The sequence below is a fragment of the Podarcis muralis genome, chromosome 9 (genome assembly GCF_964188315.1).
Source record: "Podarcis muralis chromosome 9, rPodMur119.hap1.1, whole genome shotgun sequence".
Classification (NCBI taxonomy): Eukaryota; Metazoa; Chordata; class Lepidosauria; order Squamata; family Lacertidae; genus Podarcis; species Podarcis muralis.
In genome coordinates, this window is record NC_135663.1 from 82406006 (window position 1) to 82424312 (window position 18307).

General features: G+C 47.2%; 1 protein-coding gene across 1 annotated transcript in view; it reads right to left on the bottom strand.

Annotated features, from left to right (window-relative positions):
- LINGO1 (leucine rich repeat and Ig domain containing 1) overlaps window positions 1-18307 on the bottom strand; it is a 694970-nt gene that overhangs the window by 614970 nt on the left and 61693 nt on the right. The gene's annotated exons all lie outside the window — the stretch shown is intronic.

The window sequence follows — 18307 nt, forward strand, 5'->3', positions numbered from 1 at the left end:
CACTATAACTATTATGTTTTGTTACATTGCTGTTGTTCAGAAGCCACTTCGGAATTCATTTGAATGGAAACGGCATAGAAATGCCACCAGACAAACCCTTTTGTAATACAATGAAAGTTCACACAGCAGTTTGTTTATTATTGTTTTTGTTTATCATGATTGTCAATCAAAAATAGAGCAGGATCTAAATCTACTTGTACTCTTATCCCCCCCCCCTCGTATTCTTAATCTGTAACAAACATACTTTTGCTTCATTGCACAACATAGTGATTTTCACATAATGAAACACACACACACACACACACTGTATCAAAACACACATTTCTAAAGTTATGTTGATCTTCTTACATAAACCTATGGTGACATTTCTCAGGCACCTTCGCTTTTAGTCCAGCTTCAGGAAGGAAGAAGAAGCTGGCTGGCTGGGATCGCTTATTTATTATTTGTACTTTTAGCCTGTTCTTCACTGATTGGTTCTGGTATGGGGAGGGGAATACCAAAATATCTACTATAAAAAAATAAACAAAAAACAAAAATATCTACTACATATTTATAAGTTGTCTGCCCGCCTGTCCATCCAGTTCCTTTATCACATGCTATGTATGGCTCTCTGTGAAGGGACTACTCTATTAACTAAGTATCTGGCATGCACTCAAATTTCCACCAAAATAGGGTTCCCCCCAAAAAACATTTAAATCAATAGGCATGAAACAATCAACATGCAGATTTCATTACAGGGCTCATCTACATTCAGAAACACACCCCAAAGGCAAGGCTGGAACATTAAGCAACACCCTGACAAGCTTTCATCCCAGCCATGTGTGAGATGTGGTCCTTTGTGAAATACACAGTAATGTCTTAATACAAATTCAATTTCTATAAGGCAGATTGGGGGGGGGGGGAGAGACAATCCACAGTATTCTCCACCCTCTGCTTGCTACTGCTAGTGTATACACAGGTTGAAAACCAGTTTTCCAAGTTTCCAGAAGTCTGCTCACCCTCTCAGGTGGGTGCCATTGCAGGCTGGTGCTCCACCTGCCTGCTGCGATCCGATGGTGGAGGCCCCATTGGGCCACTTCCCAGGTGAGAAAGGAGGTCCCTGAGCTGAGTTTGCTGCCCGGGAAGTAGATTCTGCCTACTCATACAACTGGCTAATCGTAAGCAGGCTTTGGGGCAGGCCACTCCCAGGGGGAAGAACCAACTGGGCCTGTGGGCTTCACTTGGGTCTGTGCCCTAGTAATATAAAGAAGGCCTGTGGATTGCATAGGAAGTTGTTGGATCTCTGACCCTCCCTCCCTATTTGGCAGACATGTGTCCCTTTGCTTGGACACCTTGCTATGGACATTATTGGTCACTGTATTCGGGACCAGGCTGGAATCTTCCCACTTGGCAAATGGGTTCCAGCCATCTGGTTTTCACCATCCTCATAGCAATCATCACAACTTTGGCATTGGGTAGGCATAGTCTTGGATGGAGAGGAAGTTGTAGCCTCTGCCTGCCCCTCCAGAAAAAGGGGTATCCCATTAAAGGGATCCATGGGTGCTGCTTCTGTCTGGATGCCTAGGTGAGGGCTAGGGCCACAGCACTTCCCAGGGACAATCCAGTGGGAGTTACTTTTTGATGTAGGTCAAGAACTGTTGGAGTGTTGTGCTTGCTTTACAATGCTGTAAGACTGCAACTGAATAAAGCCTTACTGAAAATCCAGCATGACTCCTGAATGCTTCCTGTGGGGCTCTCATACATCACAACAAGAACTCCCTCCCTTCCAGTTGATCCCTAAATTTAAGTCCTTCTGGCAGGTGGGCCAGACATGGTTGGTTCTAACCAATGCCAATGCCAAACCTCTGACATCTGTAGGCAATAAAGTTGTGGCCTGATTGGACCCAAATACAAGTTGTCATATCTCATTATTTAAGGCAGTCTGTGGGGTAGTGGGGATGCCTGGGCACATAAGAACCCTGTCATGGGCCTTGAGGAGACATAGATAGATTAGTTATTGCCTACCCTTCACCCTAAGGTCCCAGGATGGCTTACAATGATTAAAAGACAGAAAATGATTTAAAACAGTGGTTCCCAACCCTTTTTTGGCCATGGCCCATCTAAGCGTCTCTAAAATTCTGTCCCATCCCCCCCCCCCGTGACATATAAGTCCTATTATTCAAAAAGTGAATGTGGAGGAAGCCTAAAAGGCCATTCACTGTTAATAACGCATTCTTGAATTGCCCCCCTTAAAAATCAAATTGCTCCCCTGTGGGGCGTGTGCCCCACGTTGGCAACCACAGGTTTAAAACAACTTACAATCATAAAAATAAGGTGGTTCCTAAAAATATCCACCTCAAGCATCAAAAGCCAAGGTAAACAGCATTCTCTGGAAGCTGTATAATGAAGCTGCCAGATGCACTTCTATAAGGAGAGTGTTCCACAGCTTAGCAGCTACCACAGAGAAGGCCCTCTCTGGGACCCCCCCCCCCAAGTTTCTGAGGGTGGATGAATTACCAAGAGGGTCCCCTTTGCTGATCTCAGTGCCTGAGGGGATCTGTAAGGAAGGAGGCAGTCTTTATATTTGAATTGGGTTTTGCTAGCATTTGTGAAGAGGAGGGTGTGGAAGATTGGGGAGAGTGCTAGACCTAATGAGTGGGAAATTGCAATCTACTGAGGCTAAACATCAGGAGAAACACCATAACATCAAGAGCTGTTCAGCAGTGTGCTAGGCTGCCTCAGAAGGTTGTGGGCTCTCCTTTGCTGGAGGAACGGCAGAGGCTGCCAAGGATGCTGGATAACCTCCAGGGTCCTTCCCAACATGATGACAAAGGTAGCTGCCCAAGCTGTTTTAAATTTATCTACTCATCAGCCAATTAGTTACATTTAAATATATCATCAGGTGGCTAAAACCTCAATACAGGTGTCTTTCAGAAATGCTGGAAGAGAATGTGAGGCAATTAGAACCAAGAAAAGCCACTATTCATAGTTATAAGGAAAGGTTGTCTCCATGAGAGGATGTCAAGATGGTAGCTTTGGCTACATTCTAGTGAGTGATATTCAACTAAGTTTTATTCAGGGTAAAAGGTAAAGGTAAAGGGACCCCTGACCATTAGGTCCAGTCGTGACCGACTCTGGGGTTGCAGTGCTCATCTCGCTTTATTGGCTGAGGGAGCCAGCGTACAGCTTCCGGGTCATGTGGCCAGCATGACTAAGCCGCTTCTGGCGAACCAGAGCACCGCACGGAAATGCCGTTTACCTTCCCACCGGAGTGGTACCTATTTATCTACTTGCAGTTTGATGTGCTTTCGAACTGCTAGGTTGGCAGGAGCTGGGACCGAGCAACGGGAGCTCACCCCGTCGCGGGGATTCGAACTGCCAACCTTCTGATCGGCAAGTCCTAGGCTCTAGGTTTAACCCACAGTGCCTTTTATTCAGGGTAGACAGATGGGGCCTTAGATCGGTCCATTAATTTCAGTGTGTTTATTCAGGGTAGACACATTTAAAGCAGAATCATGCCACTTTAAACAGGCATTGCTTCCCCCAGAGAGTTCTGGGAACTGTGGTTTGTTAAGGGGGCTAAAAAATTGTTAGGAGACCTCCTATTCTCCACACAGAGCTACAGTGATCAGAGTGGGTTAACAATCAACCCCTCTTCCCAGAGACCTGTGGGAAGTGTAGCTTTGTTGGGGAATAGGGGTCTCCTAACAACTCTCAGCACCCTTAGCAAATTACAGGACCTAGGATCCTTTGGGGAAGCCATGGCTGTTTGATGTGGCAGGATACTGCTTTGAATGTATACTTTAGGCGGGGTCCAAATCATTTTAATGGGTCTCCTCTGAGACTTATTCAAATGCTGCCCAGTGTCACTGCATGCTTAGAAGGGGGATGCTTTATGAAGAAGTGAATATTTTCATGCTCATGTGGAAGGGGAGAGAGAGGAAATCTCCAAAAGAGGAAGGCATTTCACAAGGCTGGTGAAAGCATTAACTGAAAAACAGCAAGTGTGTTTGACTCAGTCCTTCAGCTAATATGTACTTCATTTCCAGATAATCAAAATCAACATATCAATCACATGTATGGTTTGCTGCAAATGAAGTGCTTGTTATGCATATATTTAGACTGATATATGGAAACTTGAACGAGAGAGAGAGAGAGAGAGAGAGAGAGAGAGGACTGCAGGAAAAATGCAAAACAGAACAATGCCCTTAAGTTCAGAATGTGAAGGATACAAATATTGGTAAACTGTCACCAATAATGAAAAATGCAGCTATTGTTTTCTCTTTGCCCCCAGTTCAAATTTGGCAAATCACTTCCGACATTATCATGGGGAAATAACTCAGTGTTGAAGCTATGTACACTTCTCCAGCTCCCATCAATTTCTAGTTTAATGGGATCCCATTAAGTTGCATGGAGAAAGTCTCCTGCCTCGGCCTCTGAAGAGGCACTGCTGCTCAAGGGTTGGAATATGCTGAGCCAACCAAAGCAAGTCTTTGGTGCAGTGTGAAGTTACAAAACCTTAACAAGAACTTTTCTGCCCCTCCTCCCCATGTGCAGTTTGCTTTTATAGTGTGCAAGTCCCTCAAAATTGCCTAATTTTTGAATCCAAATGTTTGATGGCCCTCCTCCCTGAAAGTCACTAACAATACCTACAAGTAACAAAGCAGCAATGAAACAGACTTACTAGAGAAACAAAATTAAAAAATTCCTTCCGGTAGCACCTTAGAGACCAGCTAAGTTTGTTACTGGTATGAGCTTTCGTATGCATGCACACTTCTTCAGATGCACACGAAAGCTCATACCAATAACAAGCTTAGTTGGTCTCTAGGGTGCTACTGGAAGGAATTTTTTTATTTTGTTTTGACTACGGCAGACCAACACAGCTACCTACCTGTTACTAGAGAAAATTAGCTGTGGGCCCCAAGCCACAGAACATAGTTGCTCTGTTGTGACAAGGAGCCAACAACTCAAACGAGATGGTTGGAAGCAGGCTCAGAGCTGCCCAAGCTGAGTTCACAATGGAGCAAGGTCAAGACCCTGGACAGGGCTGGGTCAGAGGGTTGCAGGACAACAGTCCTCTTGCTGAGAGCAGGATGAAGCCTTTTGCCTCAGTATTGAGTCTAGGCTGTTGGATACAGACTGAAGCCCCACCTCCTTCTGTTTGCTATAGTCTGCTAGGTCAAGGACCAATGTTCTTTAGGGAAGCCATTGGCTTTTTCTTGGTGACAGGGCTCTGGGTGGTGGAGACTTGGGTTATGGATGCTCTGCCAGGGTTTATTGATACTTGGAGGGATGAATACATCACTCAGAGTTCCCAGCCAAAGGTACATCCTCCAGGTGTGGCAGAATAGGTACCAGATCTGATGCCAGTGGATGCTACTCAGGGTGAGCTAGAAAATGGGAATCCATCTCCTCCTCAGAGCTACTAAAGGTAAAGGTAAAGGTACCCCTGCCCATACGGGCCAGTCTTGCCAGACTCTAGGGTTGTGCGCCCATCTCACTCAAGAGGCTGGGGGCCAGCGCTGTCCGCAGACACTTCCGGGTCACGTGGCCAGCGTGACGAAGCTACTCTGGCGAGCCAGAGCCGCACATGGAAACGCCGTTTACCTTCCCGCTAGTAAGCGGTCCCTATTTATCTACTTGCACCCAGGGGTGCTTTTGAACTGCTAGGTTGGCAGGCGCTGGGACCGAGCTCAGAGCTACTACTGCTTGGATATTAAGCATCCAAGAACTCAGGGTCTAGAATTATAAAAGTTGCTGCTTAAATGAAGAGGTTTTGCTTAGTCTAGAGATGCTCATCTGGCTTCAACTAGCATCTGCAAGAAGCTAATTCAAAAGCTAAGCAGCAGCCACCAATACCACCTCTGTAACAGAAATTGCAGAAGACCATTGTGATATTGAGATTAGTGTGGTGTCCTGCAATTATTCTCTTTCATGCCTATTTTCTCCCATTCTCCCCCTTCTTAAAAAGCAATAAGTTTCCCTGACAGCTTCAGACACAGCCTAGCAATTCCTTACCTGCTGCTTATACTTAGGAAGAGTTTCAAGCCCAGTGGCCACCTGCATTATATTTAAGCTGAGTCTCAAGGCCAGTGATATTTCTTATCCGATATCCCTGACTAGCCCCAGTCGTGGGGGTGTTCATGACTGCCTGGGAAAGATTTCAAAGCACCAGGCAGCTCTTGGCAGCGCTTCAAGGTCAGCCACCAGTTGGAGAGGGTCTGATGTCTAGTCACATAGTCTCTGGAAAAAATGTACCGTATATTTATTAAGAATTGCCATCAAGGTACAAAAGAGGCTAGGAAACTTTGGGGGGGAAGAGAGAAGAACTGGGGGAAAGTACTCAGAGGAAAACCACAGAACCTCAGAATAGACCAGATCCCAGGGGAAGGGGCGCCACATCAGCCATTCCAGGAATTTGTCTGATGACACCCAAGGGCTTCCCAGCAACCAAAGGGACCTAAGATCACTTACTCTGTCTTATCTGTCTTTTTGCTCCTGAAACCAAGTTGTAATAAGCCTCTATGATTCGTCATTCTTGGCCATTACTATCAGAGCTCAAAAAATAACCCTTGCCCTTTCGCAATACAACCTCTCTGCTTGCCCTCCTCATTCAGACTTTGTGCTTCAAGGGGTCCCCCTCCATTAACAGTAGAGATATAACACAGGTAAAGAAGCCATCCCAGGTGGTGCATAAGACTTTCTCCCATTTCTTTTTTTTTTTGGGGGGGGGTGATGTATAGGACACGTTCAGCTGTTTACTGTACTTTTTGAATGACATTCACGATCTGCTCACAACTTTCTTCTTTATTCTATCTATTGCTTCTGTTGAATACCTGCGATGGGGTGAGCTCCCGTTGCTCTGTCCCAGCTCCTGCTAACCTAGCAGTTCAAAAGCACAGCAGTGCAAGTAGATAAATAGGTACCGCTGCGGCAGGAAGGTAAACGGCATTTCCATGCACTCTGGCACTCGGCATGGTCCTTCATGCGCCAGAAGCGATTAAGTCATGCTGGCCACAAGACCCGGAAAAACTGTCTGTGGACAAACACCAGCTCCCTTGGCCTGAAAGCAAGATGAGCGACGCAACCCCATAGTCGCCTTTGACTGGACTTAACTGTCCAGGAGTGCTGTAGCTTATTTACCTTTTATATTGTGCTGCTTCCCAAAACAGATCGACCAGTCAATGATCACAAGTGTTCTGATATCACAATCACATGTGACTGACTGATATCACAAAGCCAAAGCCAATTCAGAATGAGGACAGACAGCATTGCTCTTACTCTGAATAGGCTTTTTGTTGACACCACCCAGCCTATCAGATGATTAATGTAATGTACTCCAAGCAAGATCGCACTTTTTGCCCTCACTCTGAACGGGATAACATTTTTATCCTGCTTTCATGCACATACACACACGCACACACAATTTCAGTGAATAAGTGGAAACTTGAAAAACGTCAAGGGGATCTAGCTACAGTGGTACCTCGGTTTAAGTACTTAATTCATTCCGGAGGTCCGTTCTTAACCTGAAATTGTTCTTAAGCTGAAGCACCACTTTAGCTAATGGGGCCTCCCGCTGCTGCTGCCGCGCCGCCGCACGATTTCTGTTCTCATCCTAAAGCAAAGTTCTTAACCCGAGGTACTGTTTCTGAGTTAGCAGAGTCTGTAACCTGAAGTGTCTGTAACCCAAGGTACCACTGTACTTAAAATGTCAAATCTTGTAGTCCAGCCTCTGACCTGAAAAACTTCTGCTCCTGCATTGGGTCCTCAATATGGTTTACTTCATAAGATTTTAGAATCAGGCAGCTGACATGACCCAGTTGTCTGGATAGGGCCCTGGGGATTGGGTTGTGTGTTCAGATTTATTTTATGTAGTGTTTGTTGATGTGTATGGCAAGACTGGGGAACTGGATTTTGCCAATGGACCAGATCATTATCTTTCCCACCTCGCTTTGGCCAAACCTGCCTGTCAATCATCTGACAACACAATGACATCATGTGGCCTTTTTTGTGGGTCTTCAGAAGCCCCTTTCAAAGTGTTATCATGCAGAGCTTTGAAAGGGGCTGCTGTAGATCTGAAAATCAGCTGATGGGCATTGCCAGCAAACCTCCCTTTTAGCTCAGCCAGATATTTACCTGGTGTAGGGCAAGTTTTGTGTAGGAAAACAATTTTGGTGAGTGCATGAAGGGTTAATATTTCTGGGCTTTTCCACATATGCACTGTAATTATGCTGTATTTTTATGCTGTAGCTTGATACAACTTGATATTTTGCCTTTGTATTGCTTTTGTAGTTTCTACTTATTTTCCTTATGGGCTCACATGAATTGTTTAAAGATATTTATTGGTGCTTAATAATCTTACCTAAAATGTGGGATTCATTCTTAGTAGTAGTAGTAGTAGTAGTAGTAATGTCAGCATAATTGTTTAGTACTGTAAGTGGGATTGTCAGCACCTTCCCTTCCATTCTGTATTGTACTATTTTCAATGGCCTTTGGCTAAGACATGGAAGTTTTCTTTTGGAAAGTTAAATAAATGATAACAACTCAAAAAGGGGACTAACTGAGAAGCCATGAAGATTTGAACCTGTTCTGCAAGGAAGCTTCAGCCCTTGCTCAAAGGGGGACATCATCAACATTATCTCATTTGCACAGACCTTTTAAAAATGCTTTAGTCCTCCTCCTTCCTGTGGGTGGCTCATCTAAAGCAGCTTTTCCTTGGGTCAGACTCCTACTACAAGAGGAAGGCTTCACTGCAGATTATGAAAGATGCAGAGCTGGCTCTCATTTGTATTCTGGAGCAGCTGCAACAGCCTTCAACATGGCTGAGAAGAACAGAGAAAGGAAAGCCCCACAGAGGATGCCTACAGAATATTTCACTCACATTCCTATTCATTACCGATTTTTAACACTTACAAAAGACAAACACATCCTGAGAGTAGAAAACACGTTTTAATACATTGATCAAGGGGCCACAACTGGCAACTAAAAGCCTTTTAGTTGTGCTTGGCCATAATAAATTAGCCAGACAGCCAAGAAGGCTCCAGATCCACATTTTGAACAAAGTAACATCAGAACAGCATGCAGGATCAGGCCAATGGCCCACCTTGTCCAGCATCCTATTCTCACAGTGGCCATCCAGATGCCTATGCAGACCTGTTTGAGATCTGGATCTCACCACTCTGGGACTTAGACAACTGTCCAAGTCAGCCAAACAGACAAGCAAACCACTACTTTTTAGTCAACCTGACATAGTGTTAATACATATGCAACATCAATAGAACATGGTTATAGGCCTCTGAGAACACATAGTAACTTGTGGAATGGTACTTATGTTTAAAAACTGAAATGACTTAAAAGATAAATGTAATTATTTGGTGCATCTGTGAGGGGGCATTGTTGATTATCAACTTGCTCCTTGTACAAAAAAGTGAAAACAATAAAAAAATGGGGGAGGGTACCTGTTGTTGGGAGCCACAGGGGGGGAGATGTCTGCTCTTGTGCTTGGGTCCTGCTTGTGGGTTTCCCTTTGGGGCATCTCGCTGGCCCCCGTGAGAAGAGGAGGCTGGTCTAGAGGGACCACTGGGCAGATCCAGCAGGCTCTTGTGTAACCCTCTGCTTGATGCAGGAAGTACAGAGATACAGCATCCCCCACAGACAGAAGCTTGAAGACCCCCAGCAAGGCAGCTCACCAGAACTAGTCCTGCCATCTAGGGCAGCAGAAAGACAGTTTTTGTCCTCTCTTAAGAGGCAGCCCTTCAAGTATTTAAAGAGTTCTATCATGTTCCTTATGCGGCTTCTCTTTCTTGGCTAAACATATTCAGTTCCTTCAGCTTCCAGCCAAAATTCACATTTCAGTTTTGCTTTAGGAAAAATCCAGTGAAACCATAAGGATGTAAAGAATCCCTTTGAGAAATTAAACAAATGTTTTAAAAATGCTTGGCTTCTCCTGATATTTTGCCTGAATAACCGATAATGTACGCATTATTGTTTCCCACAACACAGAGAGAGAGACACTCTGCAATCCCAATTGCAGAGAGAGACATTCTGCGATCCCAGTGTTATGTACTGAGTTGAATAAGATCCAAAATGCAGCAGTCTGATTGGTCCTAGAACAATAGGATTCAGAATGCAGCAATCTGATTGGTCCTAGAACAAAAGGATCCAGAATGCAGCAGTCTGATTGGTCCACAGGAGCCACCCAATCCAGCTCCAGATGGAACGACTGAAGGGGCACTTCTCACCACAGCCCTCAGTGGTGGCTCGTCGAAATGACTTCTACACAAAGCGGCAAGCCCCTGGGGAAACCATAACTGGGTTTGTGACCTCCCTCCGCCAAGCCGCCTGGTTCTGCAACTTCTCAGAGTTGGAGAACATGCTTTGTGACCACCTCGTCGGTAGCCTGAAGGATGAGAAGCTGCAACGACGCCTCTACACTAAGAAGGACCTAACGTTCCAGGTTGCTCTGGAGGAGCCCCTCGCAACTGAAGCTGCCGAGAGGTCGATGCAAGAGGCCCACCCGACGCCAGACCGATCCAAGAGCTCCAGGTCCGGGGGCCCAACGCACCAAGGCAACTCGATGGAGATAACGGACTGCCAGGTATACCAGTTGCCCCACCCCAACAAAGAAAATTAATGTAGAGATAGAGATAGAATCATAGAATCGTAGAATCATAGAATCATAGAATCATAGAGTTGGAAGAGACCACAAGGGCCATCGAGTCCAACCCCCTGCCAAGCAGGAAACACCATCAGAGCACTCCTGACATATGGTTGTCAAGCCTCTGCTTAAAGACCTCCAAAGAAGGAGACTCCACCACACTCCTTGGCAGCAAATTCCACTGTCGAACAGCTCTTACTGTCAGGAAGTTCTTCCTAATGTTTAGGTGGAATCTTCTTTCTTGTAGTTTGGATCCATTGCTCCGTGTCCGCTTCTCTGGAGCAGCAGAAAACAACCTTTCTCCCTCCTCTATGTGACTTCCTTTTATATATTTGAACATGGCTATCATATCACCCCTTAACCTCCTCTTCTCCAGGCTAAACATGCCCAGCTCCCTTAGCCGTTCCTCATAAGGCATCGTTTCCAGGCCTTTGACCATTTTGGTTGCCCTCCTCTGGACACGTTCCAGAGGGGGCCCTGTGACATAATCTTGGCAAGGACCTTAAGGAAACTGTGCCCTGGTGGGGGGGGCCCAAACTCAGGCTGGCCCCATTCACCCTTCGGGACTTCCAGAAACGTAAGGTCCCGACAATGGGGGTGGGGACCTTCAGGGTGCAATATCAAGAGCAGAAGCGGCAACTGGACTTGCTGGTGGTCAAGGGCCCCTACGTTAGCTTACTGGGATTGGCATAGTTTGGACCACTGGGACTAGCCATCACAGGGGTGAACCGCACTAGCTTACAAATGGACATGTACGCCTTATGCAAGGAATTTCCAGGGGTTTTCGATGGGAAATTAGGACAGTATACGGGCCTCCCCCCCCCATTGCCCTACAGCTGGACCCCGCAGTACAACCTGTCAGGCCCACGCCAGAGGAGTTTGAGGACCGCATCCGCACCGTTCTGCATCATTTCCAGATGGTGGGTCTCAAGTTGAAGCGGGAAAAGTGTCTACTAGGAGTGCCTCAGGTGGACTTTCTGGGATTTATGGTGGACGCAGAAGGCGTCCACCCAACTGGGGACACGGTACGGGCCATTTGTGATGGCCCAGCACCCAAGGCCAAGACTGAACTTCAGGCCTTCTTGGGACTATTGAACTTTTACCATGCCTTCCTCCCCCATAAGGCAGCGGTAGCGGAGCCCCTACACAGACTCCTGGACAAGCAGGCCCCTTGGGTGTGGGGCCAGCGCCAGGAGGCTGCATTCCGGGCAGTCAGGACTTGCTCATCTCAAACTCGGTCTTGACACACTTCGACGAGAGGCTGCCGGTGGTGCTAGCATGCGATGCCTCACCCTACGGAATTGGAGCTGTCCTGGGACACCAGCTCCCGGATGGAAGAGAGGTGCCGGTAGCATACTTTTCCCAGACACTCTCCGCAGCCGAGCGGAACTACTCGCAAATCGACAAGAAGGGTCTGGCAATCGTGAAGGGCGTAAAAAAATTCCATGATTTCTTGTATGGGCAGCCCTTCACCATGGTGACTGACCACAAGCCGTTGCTTGGCTTGTTTGCCCCTGAAAAGCAGACCCCCCAAGTGCTGTCTCCTTGCGTCCTCAGGTGGTCAATTTTACTTGCTGGCTATCAGTATGCACTGATTCACCGCCCTGGGAAGGCGATGGGCCACACGGACAACCTCATCAGGCTACCACTACCGGAAACAGGCCCCAACCCAGCGCCCGCGCAAGAGGTTATGAGCCTGGAGCTACTTCCCGACCACCCCATTCAGGCACAAGACGTTGCGCACCATTCCAAGAAAGATAAGGTCATCTCCCGGGTCCTGGACTGGGTGTGGTGGGAATGGCCCAGCAGCAGCCCTGGACCAGGATTCGTGGGCTACACAACCCATAAACATGAACTGTCGGCCCACAAGGGGTGCCTGTTATGGGGAAACAGCGTCGTCGTTCCCCATCCCCTCTGCAAAAGGGTCCTCACAGCCCTACACGAGACACACCCAGGTTAGTGAGAATGAAGGCCCTCTCCAGGAGTTATGTGTGGTGGCCAGGGATTGACAGAGAGATGGAGGCCTGGGTCAAACACTGCCAGGCCTGCCAAGAATCCCACCCAATCCCCCAAGGGCCCCAGTCCAGTCCTGGGAGTCCGCCCGAGCACCACCGTCATGCCTGCACGTGGACTTTGCTGGCCCCTTTCAGGAGAAAACATTCTCCATAGTGGTGGACTCCTACACCAAATGGCTGGAGGTCGCACTGGTACCATCCACTTCTACGTCCGAAGTCATCCAGGTACTATGCAGGCTGTTTGCAACCCACGGGCTCCCTGACACTCTTGTCTCAGACAACGGAACCGCATTTACATCAGGAGAATTTCTGACTTTCACAGCGCAGAATGCCATCCGCCACATCCGCTCGGCGCCTCACAATCAGACTGGACCACCTTCACCCTGACAGAGCTCGGGATGAGGTAGTGGTGGGGGAAGGCAGGAACCCCCGGACCTTCATGGCCCAGGACCCAGTGTATGCAAAGAATTTTGGGGTAGGCCCGGCATGCGTACCTGCCACAGTCACCAGGGTCACTGGCCCTGTGTTGTACGAGGTGCTAATGGATGGGGGGCAATGCTGGCACCGCCACTGCGACCAGCTACAGCGATGATTCCCGGGAGAAAACCAGGAGGAGGACAAGTCAGAAGAGTCCCAAGGGAACAGTGGGGCAGTGAGGCCCTAGAGCAGGAGGGGCCAGCAGGGGAGGCAGAATCAGTAAATACAGAGAGGACCCGCAAGGCCGAAAGGACACCAGAACCAGAGCCACGACTGAGCGAGTCAGTTGCACCAGACCAAATGGCCCCATCGCAGCCAGCATCCTCGGAACACGAGCCAGAACCCAAACCCCTGAACAGGGAACACCCCAGGCTGCAACACACACGTAGGAGGCCGGCGTACCTTGAGGACTATGAATGCAACCTCCCGGGAAGGACTGGAACTTAGAGGAGAGGGGTGTTATGTTCTGAGTTGAATAGGATCCAAAATGCAGCCTAGAACAATAGGATTCAGAATGCAGCAATCTGGTTGGTCCCAGAACAATAAGATTCAGAATGCAGCAGTCTGATTGGTCCACAGGAGCCACCCAATCCAGCTCTAGGTGGAAGTGAATCTGCAACATGATTGGCCTACAGGAGAATCCTGGAATTAGCCAATCATGTGGGGCCCATTGTGTAAATAATGTATATAAAGCAGACATTCTGGGGAAACTTCCATTCCTCCTCAACACTATGAGCTGAATAAAGAGCATGAAATCCACTCTTGACTCCGAGTATATTTCACTCAGCTTAACTAGGAAAATGTTTTAAATTAAATTTGGCAGTTGGAGGACGTGCTGTGAACTTCAGCTTTCCATTCCTTTAGTTCATCAATATTCTTGTTCACAACTCTAATCTCTGAGCTTCAACTTTCTTGGGATGAAGATCAATGGAGGCCATGGTGTCTTTAGGATATATGCTTTTGTTTATACATATATACAACCTGAGCATCAGATGAAGGGGCTCACAGCATTAACAGATCTTGCTTCCTCGTGAGGTTTCCAGAGAAGCTCAAGTCACAGCCTTGGGTCCAAGACAGAGCAGACTCGTCTCTGTGTCTCCAGCTTCCGGCATCAGCCCAAACTCTCTCACATAGCTTTAACATATGCAGTCCCTATTTGCTTATTGTTCTCCATCCAAGGATGACATGTCATCCAGCCAGGTCGATGTGGGGGGAAAGTCCACCCATTTGTCTCTATGGCAATCTGTTTGGACATGCAAATGGAAGTACCTTAACTGGCCAGCTAAGGCCATTACTTGGTTCAGCAGCAGCTTCAACTAGATTCTAAATCTCACTGGACAAAGGAACACAGGTCCAGCAGGGACCCACAAGAACCATCCAGATTGAATCCCTAAACCTTTAACAGTATTATCCCTCTTCCAGGTGATGCTGTCAATTGGCATGTGTGTATTCTTAAAACATGGCAAATGGGTAGGGGCATTTTGATGTGATTGCACATGCAATGTATCAAGATCCATTTTGTTCAGTGTCACTGATGGCCTCCTCCATATGGACAAAGCACCAGTTCCAATTTTGCCGCCTATGATTGAGCCCAAGGGAGGGGGACCTGCGGCCTTCCAGATGTTGCTGGACTCCAACACTCCACCTCCCTGACTGCTGGCCATACTGGCTGGGGCAGCTGAAAGTTCAGAGTCCAGCACCCTATGGAGGTCGGCAGGTTTCCCTTCTCTGCTCTATTATTCTGTGCTGTCTTGAAGTTCAGGAGTTATCACTGAAGAGCAGGACTCGGGACCCAGGAATCTCCAGGTGTTGTTGGAGTCCATGTTTCATGGTCAGGAAAACAGCCCTTCAGAATAGCCCCTGGTCTATAAATAAGGGGATAGCAACATCTTTGCCTGCCCTTGTTTCGGTCATTATAAAAACCTTAGGACAACAAATATAAGCCCAAAATCAGGCAATAAATTGCTCTGAGAATATCCAGGCATCTGTGAAATTGCACAGCAAAATTATTGATGCATTCATATTAGAATTGCTTTTGGGGGCAGTTTTTTAAAACCCTGTGAAATTTGTGGAGGAGCAGAATTTTGGAACCATTGCCCTCTCCCACCCCACCCCTCTCTCATCCATGTCTCCTCACTTTGAGAAATGCTAAAGTAAAATACAGATATTTTTCTTCCCCCTCCTCTCCTCCCAAAAATATTAAACCCTCCATTTAAATTCAGCATCAATCATCATTGCAGGCTCAATATGCCCTCATAAATAAGCATTCCTATTAAGTTTACAATACAGAAAAATTCTCTCTTTGGAGTTATCAGAGACAGCCCCCCCCCCCCCGAATCTTGAGCTCAGCTGAGCGTATTAGAGGCTCTGGTCCAGAGGGCACGGGCCAGCCATCTACCTCGCCTTTCTTATAATATCTCATGTTGCATGAACTGAGGAGAAATTGGAGGGACCAGAGAGAGAGGTGGAATCAGAAATGTGCAACCAAACCACGGCTGCCACCCCCTCCCCTAAATACTAAAAAGGTTACAGCAAATAATGTTATAGATTTCCCCTCCCCCATAATGTGAGGAAAATTGCTTTTTACCAACTATCTGGCCGCTCTGAAGCAATTACAATTTGGGGGAAGAGCAGAGAGAGAGAGAGAGAGAGAGAGAGAATGCCTGAGTGCCATGCATGTTATCCTGTTATTGTTGATGACAATGTTAATGCAGAAACCAAGTGACAGCAGAAAAATGCCCTTAAAAGCAGCAATTTAAAAATACCAGAAGCTGTGGGCACTAAATATTTACATCTTGTAGGTGGGCCAGCTGGGTGGCCTTGCTCCAACAGAAAGAATAAATACAAAACACAATTTTATGGGCAAGGGGAAACCACCAGCATCTGTGCAGCACGCAAAGTGGGGCAAAGCACCATCAAGCAACAAGTCAGTCCTCTTCAGGTCCACTTATCCCCCATTCCCTTCCACTTGCTCTCTGAAGCTTCTTCGATGAACACAAAGAAGTTGCCTCATACCAGGTCAGAACATTGGTCTGTGTCTCTAGATGTTTATCTACACACACCTGCACAAGTAAACTAGGGAGGCACAGGAGGCAATGAAGCCCACCAACTTGAATGGCTTTGAAAGCGGATTAAACAAATTCATGGAGAAGGAGAAGGCTATCACTGCCTATTGGTCATGAGGGCTCTCCTCTGCCTCCACAGTAGGAGGCAGCAGAAGGGGAGAGGGCTCTGGTGTTTGAATCCTGCTTGCAGGTTTCCTACAGGCATCTGGTCAGCTACTGTGGGAACAGGAGGCTGGACCAGATGGGCCATGGGCCTGATCCATCAGGCTCTTCTTATGTTCTTGCATACAAGAAGGACAGGTGAGATGGGGCTGCAAACCCCTTTTCAGCTGAGGTCGGTATTTTCCTGCCCCATACCTGATGCCAGGTTTGCCTGATCCCAGGTGTAGGGCAGTGAGCTTGGTTGATATCACCTCACAGACAAAATGGGGAGACCCTGGGGGCCTAACTAGCCTGTGGACTGGCGGTCCCCCACCCAAATCTAGCCTAACATTGTCTAATTTGGTTCCATATTTCATGGCCCCTGTCAGTTGCAGAACATCTTTGCCAGGGAAGGTTTGCCAGGTACCTAAGGGGCCCAAGAGGTGAAGATGCTGCTGGTTTTAAGTGGGGGTGGGAATCAAGGGTTTCACATCTTGTTTTCTTTTATTATTTTAAGATGTAGTAGTCATGTTGCTGGCTTTTACGCTGCTGCTGGTTTTTATTCCAGTTTTATATTTTATTTTTAAGATCTCTTTATTCTGGTTTTTAGATTTTATCTACGCACTTTCTTTTTTACAATTTTAATTTTTTACCTATAAACTACCTGCTGAGCTTCTGTCATATAGCAGCAAACTCATAAATATTGAAAATGATAAAAGAAAAATATTACACATCCTCATTCAGACTCATTCATTGGAACTGTTAGCAGCTCTCTAGGATCTTAGAATCATAGACTCATAGAGTTGTACACTGAGAAGGGATCATGAGGGTCATCTAGTCCAACCCCGTGCAATGCAGGAATCTTGTTGTCCAACGTGGGCCTCGAACCCTACTGACTGAGCTATCTGACAGAGAGCCTTTCCCACCCCCTGTTATCTTCTTAACTGAAGGTGTTGGTGAGTGAATCCTAGACCTTTGGGGCGCAAAGCATGTGCTCTTCCACTGAGTTAGGTGTGGTGCTTGAGTTACAGTCTGTAAAAGGGAAGGCCTCGCTTGGGTCACAGGAGCCCCATAGCCATGTTTTAAGACAAGTGTGGGGATCTTTTGGCTTTCCAGATGTTGCTGCACTACAACTTCCATCAGCCACAGCAAGCATGGCCAATGACAAGGATGAGGTGAACTATAGTTCAGCAACATCTGGAAGGCCAAAGGTTCCCCACATCTGTTTTAAGAATTTTTGCTGCTCAGATCTGGGGCTTATGGTGTGGCCATGAGTGTGTAAATTTTACACACACATGAAATTTGCATGTAAAAGTGCCTCCTTCACCATCTTCAAAAACACCCACAGCACTCAGTTTGAAAGTGTGGGAAGAGCCCTTTGCCACCTTGCTGCATCCCCAAGCTAAGCACAACCAGTGGCGTAGCGTGGGGGGTGCAGGGGGGGGCCCGGCTGCACCGGGCGCAACATCTGGGGGTTAGGGTTAGGGGGCACAAATCCACGGGTTAGGGGGCGCAAATCCACGGGTTAGGGGGCGCAAATTACTTGCCTTGCCCCGGGTGCTGACAACCCACGCTACGCCACTGAGCACAACACCACCTCAACTCACCAAAAATTATTTAAATACAGTTAGGAACATAAGAAGAGCTCTGCCAGATCCAGACAGTGGCCCATCTAGTCCAGCCTCCTGTTCTCACAATGGCCAGCCAGAGGCCTAAAAGAAGCTTGCAAGCAGGACCTGAGGGCAAGGTCAGCACTCTCCCCTCCTGCACTTTCCAGCCAAGGACATTCAGAGGTGTACTGCTGCCAGCAGTGGAGGTCATTCCCCACACCTTGTGCTTTTCTGAACTGTCTTCACTTCATCCCCACTGGCCCTTGAATGGTCAAAATAAAGACCACTCAAAGGTTTGGAGTGCCCAAAATATAACAGCTGCTGGAAAGAAGGAAGAAAGGAAAGAAGGAGAATCCACTTCAC